The sequence below is a fragment of the Cyrtonyx montezumae genome, unplaced genomic scaffold, assembly GCF_038088225.1.
Source record: "Cyrtonyx montezumae isolate F1298 unplaced genomic scaffold, pur_monq_1.0 scaffold_0, whole genome shotgun sequence".
NCBI lineage: Eukaryota > Metazoa > Chordata > Aves > Galliformes > Odontophoridae > Cyrtonyx > Cyrtonyx montezumae.
Genome location: NW_027071824.1, coordinates 47,452,469 through 47,467,196, shown reverse-complemented (window position 1 = coordinate 47,467,196; position 14,728 = coordinate 47,452,469).

Here is a 14,728-nt window from a genome sequence, read left to right as displayed (position 1 = left end):
GTGCAACTTCCATCTACAAGAAAGGCTGTAAGGAGGGTCCAAGGAACTACAGGCCTGTCATTCTGATGTCTGTGTCGTTAAAGGTTATGGAATAGACCACCTTGAGTGATGTTCTCACTTCACACAGCATGTGAAGGACAACTGAGGGATCATGCTCAGCCAGCATATGTATTCATGAAAGGTAGGTCTCGCTTGACTAACCTGTTCTTCTTTGATCAAGTGACTCAGCCGGTGGACGAGGGAAAGGTTGTTGACGTAGTCTACCAGGCATCAGTGAAATGGGAGACACTGTCTCCCACAGTATTTTCCTGGGGAAGTTGGCAGCCTGTGGCTTGGACAGGTACACTCTGCTCTGTAAATAACTGGCTGGGCAACAAAGCTGGTGAGGACTCTGGAGAACAAGTCCTATGAAGAGTGCTGGAAGCAACTGGAATTGTTCATTCTGAAGAAGAGGAGCCTCAGGGGAGACTTTATCACTGTCTACAACTACCTGAAAGGAAGTTGTGGTGAGGTGGAGGTTGGCTTCCTATCCTGCATAATTAGTGATAGGACTAGAGGGAATGGCCTCAAATTGTGACTGTGAAGGTTCAGGTTGGATCTTAAAAAAAATTTATTCTCTAAAAGAGTAGTCAGGTGCTGGAATGGTCTACGATTATTTATATAGGCAATTACATTTCAACTGCAAGATGTAAGGATTTTTTCTCCTTTTCATAGAACAGGTAGGAAGATTTGTAGTGGTCCAGTCCCCATACAAATGACAATTTTCAGAAACACTTAAATCAAAACCACAGTCTGTGTATAAGATGTCTAATATGGGATCACTGAGCATATGTTTTTTATGAGCAATTAAGCATTAGGTTGGAATTAAAAGTTTTTTTTCTGAAAACATCTTCAATTCATCAAAGCAGAAGGAGTCCTTGCAATTACCTTGTCTCAACTTTAGAAAACATCAGCTTCAAACAATGCTCTCTCTCCATAACTCCTGTAGCTATAACCTTTTCAGCTACTTTAATTTGTCCTATATATATCTTACCACCAGAGAAACTAATGGATAGTGAGCACAAAAATAGAGTTAAAATGCAAGAGGCCCTGTGGTTTAAGAGTTAAATATACTCTTCAAATGGGCTGCACTCTTACGACAGTTTCATCAGAGGTTTTAGTATCAAGGAATTTCTTTCCTCACAGGCCCTTTGGGTTAGTGATCAGAGTGGCTCAGAGCTGCATCCTGGTCCTGGAAAACCCAAGACAGAGGAGATTTCAGCATTTGGTGGAAAGAGCTTTAGCCCATGTACAGATGCTTGTAATCACAAAGAAACTTGCTCTCTTAGTATGGGTTCTGTGCTCTGGCCTTTTTTTACCTCTCCGCTTTTCCTGCTTATCATGGAATGGGTGAAAGGCAGCTAGAAAAAAGATTGAAAATTGCTTAATAGAGAAACTACATACATTTTCCTAATTATTTATTACTCTTGAACCCTCCTGCAAAAACATTAAACCAGTATTCATGTATTTCTGAGTGTATGCCATTTGAACCTGGATCTGAAATTCAGACATCAGTTTCACTCCAGGACCATTTCTGAGTACCTGCATTCTCAGAAATGTTTTTCGTGCAGTTACACAAAATTTGCAAGATATTCAGCTAATCAAAATACGGTTTCTAAGGCTGTAACAGTCTATATTCAGCAATGGTAATTTGTTCTTCCTAAGCTGATTGACTCTGTGGTCTTACATTTCTTGTGTTCACCCACATTCATTCATTCATTCTGCATTAATGGGCCTGTTCCTGGAGAAACCAGAGAGCCTGTGGTTTGATTGAGTGTTACCGCACCTCTCTGGAGTAAATTTAATTTGAGTGATACTCACTATAATCCAGTGCAATATGATGCATTAGAAAATAAAGCTACAACAGAGTATCTACAAGCAATTTTTGTGTTTTATTTGAGGAAAAGAAATCTCAGCAGAAGGAAGCATAGAATTAAACTGTTTTTTATTCCTTAATAACAAAATTCAAAGGAAAGAAGAGAAAAGAAAAGCTAAAAAGATGTTGGTCATAAACAGCCTTCTGTCAGCCATTAACAACTGGGATTGGTGGTTTGGTAGCAACATTATTTCAGGTAAATGAGAAGGCAGAACTGTAAACAAATGGAAATGTTCGATTCAGCAACTGAAATGTGGGTTGCTGCCTAGTATTTATAGCTTAGAACATTCTCATTAATCCATTCTGTTATTTTTTTTTCTTTTAACGTTCCCTGAGAAAGAACACTAATGCAACATTTCTTCACTGTTTTTAAGTATTCTGTAGACCTGGGTCTGTTCAGCTTTGAAAAAAGAAGACTTGGAGAGGATCTGATCCATGTCTAAGGAGCAGGAGGAAAAGGGACAAGGCCAGACTCTTCTCAGCAGTGTGTGGTGATAGGATGAGGGGAAATGGTCACAAACTGATGAATAGGAAGTTTTGCACAAATATGTATGGGAACTTCTTCACAGTGCAGTGACGGAGCAGTGGCACAGCTGCACAGAGAGGTGGTGGAGTCTCCTTCTCTGGAGATGTTCCAGACCCGCCTGGATGCCTACCTGTGCAACCTGGGCTAGGGAGCTGCTGTGGCAAGGGAGTTGGACTCAATGGTATCTAGAGGTCCCTTCCAACCCTTATAATTCTATGATTCTGTGGTACCATACATTTTTCTTTCTAAAGAGCTCATGCAGTTTTTACTTGTATCATGCCATGGAAAAGAACCACTGCATTTCTTAAACTATTAAGAAATACTTTAAATGATGAAAACCTACTGAAGCCAGCAGGAAAAACAATTCAGCAATTACACAGCTGTAACTTGGATTTTTTAGAATTTGGTTTCAGTGAAAGAGTAGTAGTTATTGTAATTAAGTCTTTAAAGAAAATTTTGATAATATTTGGCTGATCCTGACATACCTGAAGACTTGCTTATAATCACCTGACACTAAAAGAATCTATGTACTCTAAACAAATTTATTTTCAACATTACATTCATATAAAAACATGTAAAATGATCTATTAGTGTTATTTTGGCCACAGAATCTATAGGAAAAAAAGTTGTATTAGCTTTTTATATTTTAGTTAAAAAAAAATTGCAGAAAGATTTACTGTAAAAATACAGTTAAAAGACTTGCATCCATAATCTCAGAAATGCATGACTCAGCCTTGTCAAGTTGAAGTAGTGATAGTGATTTCTTTGTTCTCAACATGATCTAGCTCATGTGTCTGTCTTCAGGTTGTGTCTGGACCTGAATAGGTAATTATTCTTAGGAAATTTTAATTTTAAATATGTTTCCCGCAATCTGAGTCTTATAAGCATGTGAGGTTTTAAAAGTTCAAAATTAAGTGTTCAGAAAAATCACAGAATTGCAGAATTCTAAGGGTTGGAAGAGATCTCTAGAGATCACCTAGTCCAAACCCACCTGCCAAAGCTGCTCCCTAGCCCAGGTCTCACAAGCAGGCATCCAGGTGGGTCCTGAATGTCTCCAGAGAAGGAGACAACACAGCCTCTCTGAGCAGTCTGTGCCAGTGCTCTTTCACCTGCACTGTGAAGAAGTTCTGTTTGTGCGGAACTTCCTATGCTTCAATTTGTGACCAACATTGCAGAAGCTGTGTGGAATATCACCAGTAACTTATTTAATATCCTGGTCTAACTGGAGTAAGGTCCAACAGTAATAATAACTGATGTTTGGAGGGCTGTATCACTAGCAGTGATGGATTCTGTAACCTAGTGAGAGTTGAATGCAATACTTAATTTATGGTTAGCACAGATGTAATGACTAATGCCTGTATAAAATTTATGTTAAGATGGTTACAAATAAAAAGTTGTTTTCAACATATCCTTTTAGAGAAATTGTATTTAATTATTTCAGCTACCTAATTTAACAGATTACACTTGGACATTTCATTCCTCAGAATTTTCTCAGAGCTCATCAGTTAACACAACACCATCATTGACCCGTGATCATTTCAGTGCTATAGAAGTTGTATTTCAAGAGCTTCAAACTTCTGCTTGCTTCTCTGAGCCATGTTTACTCATAAGACTGTGTTTATGTCAGTTTGTCTTTACTTGCTTTTACCATATATTGGAGGGTTTGCACAGCTACTGGGAGTAACTTGTGGACAAGCACCTATTAGGAGGTGGATCTATCAGCAGGGTAAGCATATGCAGCCCTATATGGGTCTTTTTAATGTCAAACTGAGCATTAAATTAAGCACTGAAGAAGGCTATATGTTCATTTGTGAACGTGAGGTTTTCTTAACAATTTTGGGGACAGGAGCACCCTTAATAAATTAACCTTTAGATGAAACTTTATTTACAGTTAAAAAAGACTTTCCTGCAAAACTTCCAATTACCCTTGATAGAGACCTCAGACAATACTTCTGGAGTCAATCATAGAGTCATAAAATGGTTTGGGTTAGAAGAGTCTTCAAGGATCCTTGAGTTCCAAAACCTCTGTAACAAGCAAGAACTTTAAGTAGATCAACCTGGCTTTGAACACCTCAACAATATTTCTGAGCAGCTTACTCCAGAGCCTCTCCATTCTAAGGAATACCTATGGCTGTGCATGTAGGATATGTTAAATTCACTTAATAAACAAAACCAAAACCTCAAGATATTTTTCAGCCCTAGAAAAACCTTTCTTAGGTCTTCTGAAAGAACCACAATTCATCTAAATCCATATTCTTTAATACTGGTTTTAACCTGTTTGTTTTTTTTTTTCCAAGAAAATATTTAATTTCATTATCTATTTGTTTTCTGTTCTTTGAAGACTGTCAGACTTACCAGCGATTAGCTTCATGAACAGAGGACAGTGAAAAAATAGTTTTGCCTGATACTTTAATGGCATTAACATCTCTTAAGCTACAAAATGGGAACATTAGTCTATGATTCTCAATGCAGTGTGGTGCTGCATCTTGAAGTGCATTAGTTATATATATAACATCCTGTAATTGCTGATGCTTAATAAAAGGAATTATCTTCCACCTCACACAATAATGTATGTTGTGAATTTTGGGAAGTTTGAGCCAGTAAGTGAAAAAGAATAAGTCTTCTTAAACTCAAAAAAATCACAAAATACAGGAGGCTAATTTTTTGCTGTTGATATGGCTATATAAAATAATACATGATCAAATATGGGAGTTTGAAAGACAATTTTTGGTTTGGATTTCTTGGTCTAGGATGTATACTTATATTGCTGTAGTGCAAATTTATTTGTTTGTTTGTTTGTTTTAATTGCTAACAGTCATCAAAATTTGACATAAGGCTGTAGAAACCATTTATTAATCTGTATTCTTTCATATTAATCTATAAAATAGTCAGTTCTGTTGGCTCTAAAAAGAAAATGAGTGAGACCTGAAATCTAATCTGGAGAGCCAAAGGTTGGGAAGACAAGTATAATTTCAGAAAAAGGTCTGCTCCTCTGTTCCTTCTCTTCCCCAACTCAAGAGACAGTCTAGTGTAATGGTTAAAATAACATTTTGAGAGATTTTTGAGAGATTCTTGTGAGAAATTGCATTGATATCTTTAACTTAGTGGAACTCATCTGAATACTTTCTTGAAATACTCAAAATATTCCTCTTCCCATTAGAACAAAGATTTAAGGATATTAAAATTCTGTTTGTAGTACTTGCAGACCAACCTAAATGCAGTTCTACCTCTATAGTCTGCTATTTAGTACATACTCCTTGTCTACCTGTTACTATTCAAAACCTATGTTCTTAGGTGTCCGACAATGTGTTACAAGGTTCATGTCATTTGTATGTAGAGAAATGCAAACAGAAAGTGAGAGATGGCTCATGAACACTTGAACACAACTTGAGGAGTAGATATGAACAGGTCAGTTGTTGTTTGCCTTTCAGAAAACTTTGTTGCATTGTTGACTGTTGGAGAATTATGGGAGTTATTTGAAATGACTAGTAGAGAAAATGGATCCCAACTGTGTCTATGAGCTACAAACTGTAATGCCACTCATTAGCTACCTTCTGTCATGATGAAAAGGCTTAAATAAATGTACTGAGAAACAGCAAGACAAACTGTGATTTCATAGAAATACTCAGCATGATCAGGCTATCTGTCCTGTCAGGAAAACTTATATGAGTATAAAAAGATTAAAATATTTTTAAAGAAAAGATAATACGGACTATCAACAATGAAGAGGAGTGGTAAGCATTAAAAATTCATATTTTCTATATGCATTCTGCTTTTGATATCATCTGGATTATTACTACCATGTGTGAAAAAATTGTGAATGAAGCTTTTACTCCTAGAAACTTTAGGGTCTTCAGGTTGTGCCCCAATCCTCCTTGAGATCATTAGATGTGTTACAGGGAAACCCAAGAAAACCCAGTGCATGGAAATATGGCTTAAGCCACATAAAGAAAGGAAAATAAAGCAGGGGAAAAGTCATTAGATTACATTCTAAGGAACTTAACTTTAACTGGGTTTTTTTTTTTTTCATTTGAGTCATTATTTCAGTTAGATGTTCAGTACCATGCTTTACTTGTCTATTTTTCTTATTTCTGTAAGCCTTGTTTCTTCATAGTAGTTGCAAAATTTTATTCCCACAGTTTCTTACATGCTCAAGAGATTGTGTACAACTGGTAGCAAACAGTCTGCCTGATTAAAATACAAAACAGTGGCAATTCCAAAGTATATCTGTTGGAAGATTTTGGATACTCATGCGGTCATGGTACTGGATCAGCTTTGTGCTCTGGGGAGGGTAGCAGGGTTGTCACTGCACTGGGAAGAGCCAAGGTGGAGGCAAAGGGCTCAAGGGCTGCATGATTCTTTTAATTCAGCTCCAGCTGCTCAGGCTCTGCACAGCTAGCTTTTCACTGAGGTGTTGCCTTGGGTTGGACCTTATGGTGAGAGACTTCAGCAAATGCAACAGCACAAGCCATGAGCCAGAATTACCTACCACATGTAGCTGTGGATGTTGTGCCTTAAGCGTGTGGCAGGGCACTGGGGCTTAAAAAGAGACAGACAGCTCAAGTTTCAGTACTTTTCCAATGCCTTATGCATGTTGCTGCTTCCATACAGAAAGGTCAGCATACAAGGAAGCACGCAACTGTCCATAGGTGGCAGATTTACTGGTGATTTTATGATGCCTATTCATGATATGAGTGGAAGAGGACTCTGTATTTCAGTTTTGATTGAGGCATAATATATGGGAGATGATGGTAGGGACTAAGACTATGGAAAATAAAGTGTTTGGAAGATGCTCAGTGTGCCTGAAAAGCAGAGAGGATCAAAACCTTCAAATTAGATACATTATGCAGAAAACAATGGCAATTACACGTAGCTGGGATCTGGAGAGAGACACATTCAGACATTGTCAGATGTGAAGACTTAGCAGGATACCATACTGGAAAGATGTCTTGCAGTGCAAGCTTTTGTGATAGACATGGTGCATTACACTATGCATAGAAAAAGAGATAGTAGGATAGCATGGGGAAAGGTTGTTTTATCCATTTTGAGCTTGGATCATGCTGTTAATTTAGGCTGAATGTCTAAGTTCTGTTCAGATGGTCTAAAGCTGAGCATTGTTACTGCTAATTTCTCCCATAATCTACGCTTTGCTGCCAAAATACAAACCCAGATGTGCTGACACATCAAGTTTCCAAGCTTTGGACTGGAGCCATTTGACATTATACTTTTGGTGCTTGCAAGGAGAGCTGATTTGTTACTGGCTGGTTGCAAGGATTTCACAGGAGACTATCTAGCCAAGGTAGCTTGGAAATGTTCTTGTCTTGGTTTCCCTTGCTGCAGGGCTTTTGTATACCAGTCTGACACCTCCACGAAGGAAACATATTGAAGCTGGCTTGTGAACTGCACTCCTGTTTCAGCAGACTTTATATTGCTAGAGCTAGTTGTCTGGTTTGAGCCAAGGATGACTCTGCCACATATCACAGACCAGGTTTTACATCTGAGCCTTCCTGTCTCCAGGACACCTCACACATTGAACTTTGCAAAGACTCACTGGATAGGAATGTGTGTAAATTTTCCTTTTGCCCTTTTCTGCTGTCTTGTGTGCTGAGCTTGCTTTTTTTCCTGCCTGTTGAACAACAGAGAAAGGTGGAAAACTGAATACTGTGGGCAATAACATGGGAGGTAGACCTGGCTAGTTCAGGCAGCACTAAAAGCATTGCCAGGCACCTCAAAACTATATGAAAAATATATGGAACCACATAGCTAAGCACCAGATTTCAGAGCATGTTTTCCTTCTGCCTGCCCGAGAAAATAGCAGAAACAAACCCCTGGATGTAAAGGCTATTGCTTGCCATGGGTGCTCTGCTTTTGGCAGGGCTGTGGTCTGTTCTGATGCATCCCAGTGCCATCTGGCACAGAGCACGGTAGCAGCCTGACAATGGTTATTTAGAGAGAGAAAGCCACTCGGAGCTCTGGCAGAGTTTAGCTCTGCCAGAAGGGGCCCTGAGCTCCATAAGGAGTAAGCTGAAGCCTGACCTTCATGAAGTATTGATACAGGAGAGCAGAATGTGTTCATGCCTCTATTTGCTGAGAGACATGTTTTCTAGAACCTAGCTACCTTCCTCCTGCTCAACAATTTCCCCTAATTTCTTGCTGTAAAATGCTTTCTAGCTTGGCAGGTGCTGCCACCCCTGACAAGCACATGTGTTCCTCATAGGGAAGTGCCTGGAGGCAGAGCAAACACTTGCTTCTGCACAGCTATTGCCAGTGGGTAGCACGTGGCTTTAGCAGGGCAGAACAAGACAAAGGGGATGCAGAGCACTAACATCATGCACTTTGTAATGTATTGCATGGAGACAAAACCAAACTAGTGCTGACAACAAAGCCCTCCAACAGTCATCTTCCACGCTGAGCTATTACTTTGCTTCTGAAAATTATTTCATGTTAGTTGAGTTAGTGATTAGAGGCCACTGACAATTGTGAAAGACAAGAGCAGCCTTGCTTTAGGGACATAAGCTGCTTAAAAAAACATCTTGCACCAAATTTACCTTTCTCTTTTCTCCTATTTTGTTTGCACAGATATGCAATAATAGAGTATTAAGTACCTCTTTAAGCAAAGAGCTGTATGACCGCTTCCATTGTCCATATTCTTTTTATGTTTTGATTCACAGTTATCTCTCACTGATAATTGCTCTGCTCTGCAGAATATTCCTGGATATTTAGGTTGAGGTGGAAAGTAGGAGCTGACAGGGCATCATGAGGCTCTGACATCATTCTGCCTACTCAGGACTTCTGTCTTTTGAGATACCTGTGGCACCATTATCACAACATCACCTTACAGCAGTCACCTTGCATCCTCTGTCAGGAGCTACTGAAGACACTTCACCTATGAGGGAATGGGGTAGTGCTCCTAGGCCTTATCTACTCAGTAGCTGCAGTGTGCATCATCCCGCTGACACCAGAGACACTCATCTTAATAGATTTCATGAAAAAATGACTGCACTATATGTCATGGGAGGCGTCAGTGCACTGTCCTGTTCACTGAGAACTAAATTCAATAATTTAAAGGCAGATCTCCATCAGTTCCAGTGCAGCTCTGGCAAAGTTCTAGCTGCTCAGCCTGAGTGCTCTCAGGGATTTGAGGTGAATGCTGAACTGGTCTCAGTCTGGAAATGCATGCTGCAATGCCTGACACTGGGCTTGTATCCTCGTGCATCTGACGGATATACTCTTCCTTCCTGTACTTGAATTTCAATTAGCATCACTCTTTCATATAACAACAGAAATCTAAAATCAAATGAAATAAAAATAAAAAAAAATCCTTTAATTTTCATATGCTCTCTTCCATGTATTATTTCTCCCCAAAATCTAATTTCCAAGTCAATACTTAATGTGCAGGGAAGCATTCTTTTTCTAAATTGGTGCAATCATGGGTGAATAATGCACAGGTAAACTTCTCAAAACATATCAGTGTAGATGTATGGTGGCTGCATGAACGCTGACAGGGCTAATAAACAGGAAAGGCTGTGGACCTAGCTTCGTATATAAAAGTGAAGCTGGTATTCATTCTGCCCTGCTTTTAAGATATGCATATATATTCCCATTCTGCCTTTTACAGTTCTGATAGTTCATCTTTAATAAATCAAAGGCAGCTCTTTTTTGCTTGCATGCTCTCTGAAGGAGAGCATGTCAGATCACACACTAAACAGTTTTGACACAGAGATGACGTCTGGTGAAAAGCACTAATGGTAGCCTTTTATTTGCAGGTGTGTTGAGAAATATGTGAGGTAACGATGGTATTTTTCAATTTTCTCACAGGAGGAGAATAAGATTAGAGGCACATTCTCTTTTTCTCCTCTGGCTCCAGAGGAGGTTGGTTTCCTGTCATCTCTAGAAGAAACTCTTTTACACTTGCCTAGCCAGGACAGTTTCCAACATGCATCTTCTGTTATGCTCAGACATCCTGATGACTTGGCTGACACTGATGTCAGTGTTTCTCTCTCTGCTCACCCGCCATGTGGGCTGATGCCTGTCAGCTGCCTGGAGCGCTGCTGCTGGAGCACCTACATCAGTGGGCTCCGTGCCACACAGTGAGAGCTCAGTAGGAGCTCCAGGCTTCTGGCACATTCCTGGTCTTGATCTGAACTGATACGACTTGAATCTTTGGAGAAAATGCTACAAGGAAGAACAGAAGACTAGAGAGGTAGCAAAGTGCAAATATGATGTAATATTTTCCACTGGCATTCTTCAACTAGAGAGGTTAGATTTTTCTTTTGCAGCTTGGTTGCTTCAGCTTGCAGCCGTACAAGCTCCCATTTACAGCTTTTGAGACTCACTGTTGTCTCAACAACTCTGTGGGTTTCTTTAGCTAGGAGGTTCAGCACTGATGTGATGCTGAAAGGCTCTTACTGCTGTAGCCATAAGGACTGGCAGAACAGCGTTTTCAAAATTGTGAAAACTACCTGCAGTGGTACAGGGTTTTGGAGAAGGAGCAAAAAGAAAGGAGGTTTTTCTGACTTAGGTTCTTGAGTGCAATTTCTTTGAAGGAGATTTTGTAATTGGAGTATTATATAAATACCATTCTTTTTGTAAGAGCATAGTTGTGTCAAGTGCCCTCATCTACAACAGTGTCACTTGCTTCAGAGATAAAAATGTTTAATGTTTCCATTTTTCCTTCTCTTTTCACATATGAAGCCAACTTTGTGAAGCTCATTTTTTCTTTCACTTAATGCATTCTTCTAGTGCAGGTCACACTAGCTATATTACTCTAAATTGTTCCAAAGATCTACAGGTTTTTCTGTTCTGTATCTAACTGAAAGCATTACCAAAGAAGATAGTTAGACAACTGTAGTGGCAAAAAAGTGAAAACCTTAGGTTTGCCTATGTTCAGAAATTTACCAGTCTTGTACCCAAGATGAGTGGGGATGAATCACCCTCTAGAGGAGCCTTTTTCTCTCCTCTGACTGTAGTGGAAGTTTAGTTCATTGTCAGGAAGCTAAAGTTATAGATAGCATTCGTCTGATCCAAGAAAGAAAAGTCTTCTTCTTAAGTAGAGATCAAGCTGGTACATAACTTAGTGTGGGAGAAATACAGAGGGAGAGACTAAGCACCTGCAGGGGAAAGTATAGTAATATTTCACAGGAGTAGGAATCCACTCAGCTTGCAATGGGCAAGATATCTTTTACATAGCTAATGTTAGAAAGTAGAAGTGATGACTTATATCTCTTCATCAGTAGCACTTTGTTCCCTGTAAACCTCCAGATGCAGGCAGCTGTCTGCAAGTTTTGCTCATTTTCTGGGCTCCTGAGACTGATGAGATGTGTGCTGTGAGATGTCAGGAAGCCATTTAAACACACTTACACAACTGTGACTGTATGACCACTTCCTCTTTTGTTCATATACAGCACACAATTGTCTGTTTTTCACAGAGTCATAAAGCAGTATAAGTTGAGAAGGACCGTAGGAAATCATCTAGCCAAGCTTCTGATGCAAAGCAGGTTCAGCTAAATCAAGTTGCTCAGAATTCCAAAACAGATCTGGAATTTACTTGTTCCAGCTTGTATTAGTTGCTTTTCATCTTACTGCTGTGCACTCTCCAGCAGGATCCAGATCCAGAAGGATCTTCTCTGTATCTTTCTATTAGGTAATGGTAGACAGCAGTAAGGTCCCCACTGATGCTGCCTTCTCTTAATGCTGAAAAAGCCCAGGTCCCTCAGCCTCCCTTCAGCTTTCTTCTGCTCCATCTTCCTGGCCATCACAGTGGTTTTTGGTGGGTTTTCCTGGTGTGCTGATTTCTATCTTACAGTGGAGAGACTCAGATTTTGTGCAGCAGTCCAGAGTTGGTTTCATGCATACTGGAGAGGGGAAAGATCATGTCCCTGGACATGCTGGTTAACACAAACCAGTATGCAGCAGGCCTCTGCTGCATGGATGCCATGCTGACACATTCAACTTTCAAATACTCATCTTGTAGATAAGCCCCCAACTCACCTAGTTAGAATAGAGGAAACAGGGAAAAACTATAGTAGTCGACAAAATAAGACAGAATTTAACACACAACAAAACTCTGATGAATTACAACTACCCTGTCTGGAAAAGCCTGAGCAGGGTTGTCTTCTAGCAGCTTGCAGTTCTCAGTGTTTATTTAAAACAAAATCTCTTTTCCATTGTTAGCATTGAAAAGCAATTTCATTTGTTTATTGCAAATTCACCACAAATAAAGATGAGTGGTGTGTGAATTTTGGACAGTGTCCAATACCAATGGGTGCTAGAAACATGATGGGAAGCATTAGTATCCTCACCTTTCGTTTATGCTACTTTTTGGAAACAGTGTTTTAGTAATTTTAATCACACAAAAGGAGATCCATTGCTAAGAAGCCAGACGATACCAAAAAGCCATAGTTTAAATGAGACTAAATAGACATACTTTTTTTTTTTTTTTACAATGAATTTCTCAAAAAGATAAAATGCAGACGAAATCTCAACACATGTTCTCCACCTCTGGAAGATGTTGGCCTCTAAGCAGTCATTTTGTAAATGACAGCATACACTGTAAAGGAAAAAAATATCACTTTCTTAGACAACCCTCGATAATGAAAAATGTAGCATGTAAAGAAATGAGACTTAAAGATTCCTGGAGCACTTTCAAATGATGCCCACAGATTAAGCAGAGAAAATGATAATTAAAGTATTTAATGATTTCTTTACGATCTTCAAGAAAATCAGGTTATTCTAATGCCTAAGAGTGAAGGTTTTAGGTCTTACAACTGCAAATAGTTTTAATACCTGTTCTTTTAATAGTACATTAAAATTTTGGCTACTATACATGCATGTATTTCAAATACTTCATAACAGTTTCAAGAGAGGCAATATCTTTCCATTATTAATAATAAAGTGGTAATGATAAATTGGCTGTAGTATCTATAGGCCTTGCCAAAGCTTTTGATTTACTAAGGCATGATCGTGCTACATACGCTGATAAAAATATTGAATTAGGGCCTATTCTTGCAGAAAAATTTCAAGATCTATATCAGAATTATTCTCATTCAGAAACCAAAGTGGATTTGATAGTGACAATTACTCTCTTTTATAGTAGTTTTATACAGAGTTATCCATAAGTTCAGATTTTATTTTATATCACCTTCTATTTTCTCCTTTATTAATTGAGGAATGAAATAATCAACTTAATTTGTGGGCAAATAGTAGTTTTGGTTTCTGCAAATATACCTGCTGTTGGCAGGCGCTTGTATTCTCATTTGATTAAGATTAAAATTCAGAGTTGTAGAAATGATTTTATTCTTTTGCTATGTTTAAAATAACCTCAGAAAATATACATAATATAAGTAATATAAAAGATACTGTTATCATAAATCAGCACTGAAAAAATTAAGGGAAATGAAATTGATAATATAGGAGAAGATTTATTTGAAATTTATTTGGTGTCCAAATTTATTATTGAAGAGTACATGTAATTGTCATCTTCAATTAAACTAATTAAATTGTTCAATAAATGAAATGAAGCATCAGTTACAGTAGAAGAAATATATATTTTTTAATGTTTTTCCTCTGCTTATCCCCCTCCTGGATTATTTTACAGTTTAACACTCTGTGTCTTTTAGTGTCTATGCTGTTATACAGATTTACTTGCAAGAAAAACACCTGAAGTATCATTCCTCTGCCACAATGGATCTCTGACAAGCTAATGTATTCTGGATTTGGAATAGAGATCCTTTGTCCCTTGCATTTGCCATGTAGCCTCTCGTGAATTGGTTAGAGTCAGAGATGATGTACTATTTCGAGAGATTATATGGCTTAAAACCTATGCCATTTATGTTGGTGAAAATTCACTGCAACAGAACACCTGAAGTGTTTTTCCTGTCCTTCAAATTTAAACTGGAGACAAGCATAGAAGATAGTCCATCATTGTAAAGGAATAGGAATAAATTAAAATAGTGATAGAAAATCATGACTAAATAAAACTTGAAAGGCTTTCATAAGACAACCATCAATTAGTTCAATTTTTCAGATGAATATTTTTTTTGGACTATGTTTGTGGTTAAAGCTACAAAAGAAAAATATGTCAGGATACTGGGGCACAGTAGGGTATGGGAAAGTTTCCTATTAAATGGAAGAAGGTTGTAATGAAACTGCCCATGAAGAGTGATGGTAGTAGATTCTGCAAAACAACTGGAGTTCTTAGCAGAGATGAGAAGACAGTTGTTATATCACAAGAAGATGTGATAACAGTACCCAAAATATGGAGAACAGGCATTGTTTGAAGACTGAGT